At 40.9% G+C, this 11,307-nt stretch overlaps 1 pseudogene; it reads left to right on the forward strand.

Moving 5' to 3' along the window:
• The first annotated feature begins 608 nt into the window (after positions 1–608).
• On the forward strand, positions 609–11,087 carry LOC138368620 (cytochrome P450 2D14-like; annotated as a pseudogene).
• The last annotated feature ends 220 nt before the right edge of the window (positions 11,088–11,307 follow it).

An 11,307-nucleotide genomic window follows, 5' to 3' on the forward strand; every position in this document is an offset into this window, starting at 1 on the left:
GAGAGAGAGAGAGAGAGAGAGAGAGAGAGAGAGAGAGAGAGAGAGAGAGAGAGAGAGAGAGAGAGAGAGAGAGAGAGAGAGAGAGAGAGAGAGAGAGAGAGAGAGAGAGAGAGAGAGAGAGAGAGAGAGAGAGAGAGAGAGAGAGAGAGAGAGAGAGAGAGAGAGAGAGAGAGAGAGAGAGAGAGAGAGAGAGAGAGAGAGAGAGAGAGAGAGAGAGAGAGAGAGAGAGAGAGAGAGAGAGAGAGAGACAGACAGACAGACAGACAGACAGACAGACAGACAGACATTCACTTTTACATATATACATAAGCATCTATTTATATTCCAGGGTTGCCAATGTGGCCATTGGTGGGTTCGCTCCTGCACATGCGCGGAGGACCGACTAGACAGACACTACAGAACCTGAAGAATAAATACGGCAACATGGCAAGCTTTGGCATCCTTGGCACCAGGTATGAGGCTCCCCGAGCCAAGCTTATCTCTTCATATACCAGTCTGTCTTTATCACCCGCCTACTTTGATAAGGAAGGAAAAACTACCGATATGATATAGATAGATAAATAGATAGAGCGATAGAGAAGAGAGAGAGAGAGAGAGGGAAAGGGGGTGAAGGAATGCAAGTCACACTACACCGGACCTTATTAGCAACACGGTCAGTTGTCAGAGCCTTTCCGCCCCCACCTACAACACAGATTACACTCCGTCCAGCAGGTACTAAGCTGTCGTCTTCAGCTGAAAGCTCACGCCTGCTGCTACCGCCTTCAGCAGTTACTTATTGATCTGAGAACACCAGCAGGTGAGTCTGAAGATTCTTGTGCTGTGACTGTTGCATAGAGATATACATAGGAAGGCTCGTCATTTTACTGTCAAGGAGTATAGTGATTGTGTATTTGTTATTTGTGTAAATTAACAGACTGACAGGTGGGGCTTCCGTTTGGCCCCACCTGTCATCTTCAGTTGTTTTCTATACCTTGAAAAGAAATACACATATCTGTCTCATCATGGTTTTTATTTTTTTAATACCTTCCTTTTAATAATAAAACATCTGGTTCTGAAAAGTGTCTGTGACTGCATTTGAATATGTTTCTCTGAGCTTTTTTGTCTTCATCTGTGTCTCAGAAAATACCCTCGTTTTCGTCTTCGCCTCTGTCTCTTCTTTTGTCTATCTCCGTCCCCACCTCTCTCTACGCCTGTCTGTCTCCATCGTTTCATCTGTCTCCAAGATTATCAGTTCGAGACAGGGTCTCAACTGTGTGTGTCTTACGTTGATATCAATCGATGCACTAAAAGACCAAGTGAAAAGATAAGCTGGTGAGGAAATGTCATGTCACCAACTGAGCTCATTTTTGTATTATCATACTTAGGTACCTAGCCATTTATGCAACACCAATAGAACACCTGAATGGTTGTATAACTATACAACCATTCATTGTGTCAAAACCTAACTATGTGACACCACAAAATTTCCATGTGCAGGCGATGAGTCACAATAACGTGGCTAAAGTATGTTGACCAGATCACACACTAGAAAGTGAAGGGACGACGACGTTTCGGTCCGTTCTGGACCATTCTTAAGTCGATTGTGACTCACACACCCTTCACCTTCTAGTGTGTGGTCTGGTCAACAAAATTCCCATCTCACAGGATGGTTAGTCTCACAGGGGCATGTGATCGTTATATAGCCTGCATGAACTTCACAGCAGCCTACGCCAGACTCTAAAACGTATCAACTCTTTGTCGTTATCGGGGATTTTATTATGCAAAATGACCGTTTTACTTTCCTCTCGCCAGACATGGTGTTGGAGTGGGCCGGAAAGACGCTGGGATGTGGAGGTTCTATCCTCCTGGTCCTCTTCCTCCTCCTTCTCCTGCTTTTCTTCTTCGCTCCAGGAAGACGACCTCACAACTTTCCTCCAGGTAAGGATTGCAGGTTAACGAATGTCAACAGAGAGAGAGAGAAATAGATGGATTTATGAATAGTGAGAAAAATATACATTAGGCCTTTATAAAGCAGACAGATAGACAGATAGGTAGAGAGAGCCATGCAAACTTATCAAACAGATACACTAAAGAATAGATAAGCCATAGTTTTCTAGAAAGACAGACACATCGACGGATATATCTATTCCTGTAACTCTTTTAATTAAATACTGTCTTCGTCAATATATAAACTCTATAAAAGAAATTAACATTTAATCATGCAGAAAACAATGATAAATGAATCTGAGGATCTTAATGAGGATGGAATCTGGTGCGTAGCGTGATAAGATATTAGTGTAATTTGCCATGTCATGCAAACTGGGGGGAGGAGGCCCTGGGGCTCACCCCGACCCGCCTATATGACTATCTCTGGTAAAAGACGAGTCACCCCCTCAAAGTTTGGTGAGCCTAGCCCCAAACATCTGGTCCCCAACCTTGAACACACAGAGAGAGAGATAAACAGTCAGACAGGCGGACATACAGACAGACAGACACTCACTTTTATTGGTATACATGAGAATCTGTTCATATTCCAGGGTTGCCAATGTGGCCGTTGGTGGGTTCGCTCCTGCACATGCGCGGAGGACCAACTAGAGAGACACTACAGAACCTGAAGAAATACGGCAACATGGCAAGCTTTGGCATCTTTGGCACCAGGTATGAGGCTCCAGGGAACTGAGTGCCGCTTATCTCTTTATATACCAGTCTATCATCTGTCTACTTTGATAAGGAAGGCAAAACAGCCAATATGATATGGAGAGATAAAATGGTAGAGAGAGAGAGAGAGAGAGAGAGAGAGAGAGAGAGAGAGAGAGAGAGAGAGAGAGAGAGAGAGAGAGAGAGAGAGAGAGAGAGAGAGAGAGAGAGAGAGAGAGAGAGAGAGAGAGAGAGAGAGAGAGAGAGAGAGAGAGAGAGAGTAATTACTCAGTTTCCTCCATCAGGTTTGTGCTGGTGAGCGGGATGTCAACAGTTGAAGGAAGTCTTCTCCCACAAGAACACCAGCGGACGACCAGACATGTTCATCACTACCCTAAAGAACTACATCATCACAGACGGACAAGACTCCCATGTAGGTCAGTAATATATGCACACACACACACACACACACACACACACACACACACACACACACACACACACACACACACACACACACACACACACACACACACACACACATACACTATCTCTCTGACTCTTTGAGTACTGGTGATCACCTGAGATGTAATCAAATCACTCCAGCGTTATCAGCCTTTTCTCCTCCTTATACTCCCACAGCTTTATACTTTGTGTTCAGTTTCTTGATATTTACTAGTTTTACTGTAACAATGAGGAGATTCGAACCCTTGACCTGGTTACTCCAAGCAGCGCACCTTACCTCTGAAACATGATATGGAATAAATTATATGTAAAAATATAGACTGGGTCAGCAGGGGCCTCCAGGCGTCCTGTGGATTCAGTGGAATCCCAGTTTGTATAACTTTTACTACATCGTGGTCAAGAGGTAAGATCCGCTATTCAGTGGTGCCCAGGTCGAGGGAATCGAATCCCCACATTGTTCCAATTGATTTTCTCATTGTGAATTCCCAATTTTATGTGATCTCTCTTTATTCCTTGTTTTGCTTCCTTTTCTATTCATTTATACTTTATATCTCCTTAGCTGTTAGTTAAGCATATTACTCACATTCCTTTCACATCGTACTGCTGTTTCAGGAATCAATGGTTCGAATGGCGAGCGATGGCAGGAACAGCGACGGTTCGTCCTGCGGCACCTGAGGGACCTCGGCTTCGGCAAGACCAGCTACGAGCCCATGATGATGGACGAGGTGGTCGAGCTCATGGAGCACATCCAACAGGAGAAGGGGAAGCCCCTCCCCATGAAGGTGAGGAGGTGAAGGTGTTGGTGATGATGAGAGCTAAGATGAGGATGATTAAGATGGTGTGTTGTGAGAAAAAGATGCTGATTGGTCCGGTGCAGGGGACCATTACACCCCCTCACTCACGTTAAAGCCTGCACTGAATGGGTGATCTATGAACTGTTAGGCTATTACAGGGACACCCTTGACTTTGAGTAAGGGAACCTTGATAATCCAAAGGAGCTTACAATCCTCGATAATGGTATATCATACTGTATCATACCAGAGATATCCAATCGTCAAATAAACATCTACTAAGGATAACGCTCGACGATGGCAAGTAATTACTGAAAACCCCTTTTTTTGTACTTTCTTCTTTAACCTACTTGACTTTGTGTATATAATTATCCCACATAATCTATGCAATGTGTCAACGTCGACAGGAATATAAATTATCAACGCATTATTTCTTGATGTTGAAGTGAAATAAAGATGCTTTAATGAGTAGCCTTGTGTTGAGCATGTCATAATAAACATCCCATCTCTTCCTTACGACTACTCAAGTGGTAGGAATTGCAACACAGTGTTGCAGCACTAAATATCCTCCTCGAGCCTGCAATACGCTTAATAACAACATCTTACGCCACCAAAGTATCTCACAACCCACAACAAAGCCTGCACACACTTCACTAACCCACCGTCATGTTGCAGAATTTCTTCAACCGGTCTGTGGTGAACGTGTTGTGGGGGATGGTGATGGGGAAGAGGTTCTCCTACGACGACGCCAAGTTAGCCAAGCTCCTCAAGACCTTCATACAGCTGGCAGACTTCAACCTGCTCGATCCCCTCCTCTTCATCCCTGGGATGATGTGGGCTATGATGTACATTCCCATCTTGAAGGAGAGTATTACGCCAATCAAGAAGGTCAATAAATTTTTGAAGGTATGATGTAAATCATCAAACTCGTTGAATAATGCTTTCATATTCACCATCCTAGAGCTCATTGAATAATTTTGAATCAAAATCTGCTTGTTAGGATTAATTGATTTGCAAGGCTAACCATTTCTAACAAACGTAACCAAACATAAGCTTACCCTTTTATTTATCTTTCTTTCTCTTTCGTTCTTTCTTTTTCTTTCCCCTCGTTTTCTCTTACGATCCCTTGCTTATCCTTTTAGTATCCACTTCTTATTCCTATTACTAACCTCCTTCTAATTGGGTGGGAGTGGGTGTTATAAATAGGAGCTGCCTCGTATGGGTCAATAGGCCTTCTGCAGTTACCTTTGTTCTTATGTTCTTATTCCTATTACTATCCCCTTTATTACACCTTACCTTTCGTACCTTTTGCCTTGCTTTTTCTTCCTTTAAGATTTTCGTCTTCTCACCTCTCTCTTGCCTATTTATTGCCTTTCCCTCCTTCCCTCATTCTTTTGTTTCCAGTAGCTGAATCTTAAACAACATTCCCTCATCACAATCGACTTGAGATTGGTCCAGGACGGATCGAAACGTCGTTGTCCCTTCACTTTCTAGTGTGTGGTTTGGTCAACATATTTCAGCCATGTTATTTTGACTCCTCCTCTGCAACCATTACTGAAGTATCTATTGCAAAGGGAAACTTGAGACAATGGCACGTTTCAATCGAGCCCACAGACTTTACCTCAGAATGGCGTATCTTCCTATGTTTGTGAGAGCTGAGTACCTCAAGCTCCTTACATAACAACAGGTGTTTGAATACACAGATACGCTCGCACCTTTAAAGAGCTCATCAATTGATCTCTATTAATAATAATAATAATAAAAGAATATGGATTATTATGTAATGGTCACTGATTAAGTGATCATTTAATGTAATGGTGATGTAATGATAACATATAAGTTTGTTTAACGTTTATATTAGTCGTAGTCAACATTAATGTCCAAATTACAGCCAGTGGATACAGTCATATCATGTAATGACTTTAAGCATTGTGCTTCTTCTTTCATGTATCACTCGTTATTGTCTTTGGTTACTGTAAGCTTGTTGAAATTTATTGAATACATTTTTGTTGTTATTGGTCACTAATTTACAGGCCAAATTGTTGGAATGATTGTATGTTTTGGTTGACAAAATTGTATCTAAAACTAGTCTCGTTATTTTGACTTATACTTCGTTGGTACAGGTATTACAGTGTGCTAGAGGTTTGTAACGCCCTGTATTGTCGAGAAAACTACCCAATGTTAAACTGAACGTAATACAGATATCCTTGAGAGGACTAGAAATCTGGAGAAACTGGACATTTCTCAATCATGAGATTTCCACAGAGTTTTGATTAAGAACATAAGAACAAAGGCAACTGCAGAAGGCCTATTGGCCCATACGAGGCAGCTCCTATTTATAACTACCCAATCCCACTCATATACTTGTCCAACCCGCGCTTGAAACAATCGAGGGACCCCACCTCCATAATGTTACGCGGCAATTGGTTCCACAAATCAACAACCCTGTTACTGAACCAGTATTTACCCAAGTCTTTCCTAAATCTAAACTTATCCAATTTATACCCATTGTTTCGTGTTCTGTCTTGTGTTGATACTTTTAATACCCTATTAATTATAGATTAATTAATCTATAATTAATTAGATTAATTAATCAAGGGAGATTATATCTCCCTTGATTTTTTAGCGCTGCATTACATTCAAATGCGACTTTATCAGCCTCAGTATCTACAGTGTTCGGGAGACTGACAGCGTGACCGGCTCTGCTCTCTGCTTGCATAAAGCCGCTTATAGTTGCGTCTTGATTATTGTCTTTTATACTTGTGATGACCTGAGCAGCTGATTAGTGGGTGATGATAGCAGTCGCCATGCAAGGGGGGGGGGCATGTGAGGCTTATCGGTTATCTCTTGCCGTATGTCTCTGGTTATCAAAAGCGGGGAGATTCATTTTCAATAATTGTGGGTATTATTGTAAAGATTTTTATTCTTATTATTGAGAAAAACAATTGGAGGAATAGGGGGATACAACCCTTCGACCTGGTTACTCCCAAGCCTCGCTATTGTGATTTCCTTGTTTATTATTATTATTATTATTATTATTATTATTATTATTATTATTATTATTATTACTATTATTATTATTATTATTATTATTATTATTTTTATTATTATTATTATTATTTTTATTATTATTATTATTATTTTTATTATTATTATTATTATTATTATTATTACTATTATTATTATTATTATTATTATTATTATTATTATTATTATTATTAGTAGTAGTAGTAGTAGTAGTATTAACAGCATTACTGAACTAAATTTTCATCTTTCCAGGATGAATTGCGAGATTTTATGGCGGATAAAGACTTAGTCTCCGGCAATTCCTTGGCAGCTGTTTATCTCCAAGAAATCAAGAATCGTGGCGACGAACAGTCACACTTCAACAGTAAGGACATCTCTCTGAACACTGACACGGGGAACAAATATATAATACTTACGTAAAATACAAAAAAACAGTATGTTATGGAGAATATTTGTTATCTTAGATGACGAGGAGTGAGGAGCAGATAGAGAGCCTCCAGAGGCCAAGACGGGGTCTTAGCATTTAGTGAAGTTTCAACGTGGCCCCGATTGGTGAAGTGACCTAGCCTGTAATGTTCATTAAGGTTCTCTCAGGCCAACCACTGATCTTTCCAGAGATGCAATCCTCAACAGTTGCCTAACTCCACAGTACATAATTCCTGAAAGGTGAATAATGCATTAGGTGTAAGGAAACTTTTCCAAACGTCTCTGCCCTTCTGGGGAGTCAAACCCGGGACCATTAGGTTGTGGACCAACTACGCTGATCAGGAATCACAAAATAAATTATCTTGAGAACACTAAATGCACTAATATATCGAAAAAGGATAAATCTTTTTGCTTTCGTTCAGCAGGTACTGCTAAGGAATCAGGGGGTTGCTAATTGCTAAGATGCACATACTGCAATATTTGGGACAACTCTGTGAACTAGCACAGGCCTTGAAGAGCCGTCTTGGATTTTGATCAGATTTAGAAAACATTTCCTCCCCACAGTTCATCTTTGTTTGTCTAGTGTACCTACTCTTAACTTACTTATATACATCCTAAGCATGCTTTTTTTTAAGCGATGTTTCAGTGTGTAAGAGTTTTTATCATTTAAGAAGTCAAATTGTGCTGACGTCACATTTGTGTTGTTGACAGTGAACCAGCTGAAGGCGGTCATAACAGAGATGTTTTTGGCCGGGATGGAGACCACCTCCACCACCCTGACGATGGCGATCTACCTTATGGCCAAGCACCCGGCCGTCCAGCAGCGGGTCCAACAGGAGCTGGACTCGGTTGTGGGCAACGGTAGACTACCAAGCTTCTCCTGATATGGACAAGTAAGTGACAGACTGTCACGTAGACTCTTCAAGCGGCCTTACTGGTCTTCAAATCTTAAAACCCATTACTCATTTTTTTTTTTTTTGCTGAACTCCAATGTTAGCTTTATCATATTTTCAGTAAACGCAATCCTAATTTCACTTTTTCCTGACCACAACTATTTGCAATGCCACTAGTTGCAATATGGCTAACAGCCCACAAAGGAGCAGGGAGCAAAGCATTTAGAGCAACAACACTCAGTTCATGGGTGTTGTCCCATTGCCAGATGTCTGTTTTCTGAGTAGGTAACACACCTGCAAGAGAGACGGGCACATGCGCGGGATAGTTGGTCGTATCTAGCTCATCGTGCATGTCAGCTAGCAATGAGCTAGATAATCGGTTCACATCGGAATGCATACATGTAGTTCTTGCATGATTGTGGTTCCCAGATGGGGGATGACAGTTTAATATGAGGGAGAAGGGTTCACAGATACTACCTTGTGCATTGTTTATACTTGATTTGGGGTTTCTCTATATAGAAAACTGCTTTTGAGCGTGTCATGGTTAAGTGGTTAAATGTGTGTGTTGGGAGTACCCAGTAGGCAGGTTTGAATCCTCCTCATGGCTCCTAGTGCTTTTCGCATTGAGATTTCGCAAGGTGATTTCGTTGTGCATTTCTTTTATTTATTTTACAATGTAAGTAGAGAAAATTGTAACAATTCCTTTGAGCTATTATTTACTATTATTACTCTGTTCCTATCTCTAGAACTATCTCGTTGACGACGCAGCAGAAGGTGACAATTAGACGTGTTCCTTGCTCCCAAGATTATTTGTTTCACAGATCTAAATGCTCAATTTTCCATTCAGTCTCATTAATATAATAGAGAGAAATAGATTAGATTCATTCAGTATTAAATCTATATTGTTTAACATAACCTAGTTCATTTTTTTTAACTTTTTCATTGTTGTTTATGTTATCAAAAAATTAAACAGGAACTTTCCCTTGATAATAACTAGCATGTTTTTCGGCTCTTAATTCTTGTTCGCCCTCTGAAATATAAATAAACGCGGTTTCGTTTTCATCCTCTCATATTGCATCTTATGCGCCTTTTGTCCCTCCTATTCCTGATATTTCCAACCCCCTGCTGCAGGCTGCCCTACACCAAGGCCGCCATTCATGAGATACAGAGAGCCTTCAACATGGTGCCCTTCTCTCTGCCTCACGCTGCTCTGGAGGACTGCATCCTTGCTGGCTACCACATTCCCAAAGGTAACTTGGTAGTGGATTCTCTCAATTACAGTTCTCACTGGTACTTTGGATACTGAGCGATACACTAACAAATTAATTTCGTTAGTTCTCACGAGTCTGTTGTTTGTCACATTAAATAAGAATCCCATTATAGAACTGTTACTTACTCCTGTAGGGACGGTGCTCTTGGGTAACCTTGACGATGCCCTCTCGAACCTTGAGCTGTGGAAGAACCCAAAGGCGTTTGACCATGAGAACTTCCTCGATAACAGTGGCGAGTTTGTCAAGAACGAGGCCTTCATTCCCTTTGGCATAGGTAAGTTTAAGTGTGATGCAACTGAATGCTGCTTTGAGGAGCTGAGTTCAGAGACCTTTGGAACCATCTATATCTCTTAAGGCAAATGGCTGTTTGTTTGTCTGCCAGTTGGTATATTTGTCCGTCAGTCTGTCCGAGGATGGAGGTCAGACGCTTGGAGCTTGCCTTGCCTAACATTCTCACATGAACCCTGTGGGATAGGGAAGTGTCATAGCTCAGTCGGAGTGGGCTCCAATCCCACACTTAAAGAAATACCGGCCTTTAATGCAACTCTCAAGCGATTTTCATGTAGTCATTGTGAAATATTGGTTGCGTTGCTCGTAGCTGTATTTAGCATGCGATTTTCAGATACGGAATCATCTGCTTTCTGAAAAAAATGGATTATGCAGCATTATCTTCCTATGTACCATTTAAGATTCCGTTCTGTTGGACTTCGCGTATTGTTAAACACATCGTCACGTTTCTCCGCAGGAAAGCGACAGTGTGCAGGTGAACCTCTGGCCCGGATGGAGCTCTTCCTCTTCTTATCCTGCCTCCTTGCAGCGCTTCTTCTTCACTGTTGTGGAGGAGGAACCCGGCCGCACCGACAACCCCAACTTTAAAGCCACCCCCAACTACACCGCCATGGCTCGCCTCAGGTTCCCTCTGTAGCTCTTCAATTTGATGTGGCAAGTTTGCTGTGACAAGCTTCAGCAAGATTACTATAGAGGAAATTACACGCGTTCTCATGGAGGAATTGAACCCGAATCTTCACTCAGCAGCGGGCGAGGGTTCAAGTCCTCGATGAATTCATTAATATCTGGGTGTTGTTTATTGATAAAGTTAACTTAAAGTTATATTATGTCTTTATTGCTTTGCACAATAGGAACAAGTTAGCCTATACTGTGTTAATAAGTTCATCTATACTATGGAGAAAAGCTTACCTATAGTTTGTCAACAAGGTCACCTGTTCTATGGCATTATTATTCTTAAAATATACAATGATATGAAAATGGGCTTTACACTTATAATATAGCAAGTCATGTTTTCTGAGTATATCTGAATTATCACGAATTAGCAAGTGAGGAGTATTCTAATTAGGCAATGTTTAACAATTTTCACATCTGTAAAAATCTGATTTTTTTTTACTAGTCTGGTTTCTTTTTACTGCAATTATGAAGTATACAGTAAGCACATTAATGCTTTTCTAGGAAAGTACAGTAATGTGCAAAAGATGCAACAAATTCTTCCAAGTTAGACAAAAATTATATCACCAAATTTATTGGTGATTTGCCGCAACTGTTGTACGCCTCTTTTTATATTTAAATAAAGTTAAAATTCAGTCCATACTCCCTAGACACCCTATTTTAGTTAAATGCATAACTATCACTTTTCTGTTGGTCACCCATCTGCTAGCTGTGTTCACCCGTTTTCTATTCAGCTTTAACTTTAACATTATTTCATCATTCTCCATAAATCCAAAAACTTCTAGTACTACAATCACCTTCTATGGTTGATTGTTCAGTAAGTCACTGAACTATATGTTTAACAGATGTCTAACCCTG

This window comes from Procambarus clarkii, chromosome 25 (assembly GCF_040958095.1).
Source record: "Procambarus clarkii isolate CNS0578487 chromosome 25, FALCON_Pclarkii_2.0, whole genome shotgun sequence".
NCBI classification, from domain to species: domain Eukaryota; kingdom Metazoa; phylum Arthropoda; class Malacostraca; order Decapoda; family Cambaridae; genus Procambarus; species Procambarus clarkii.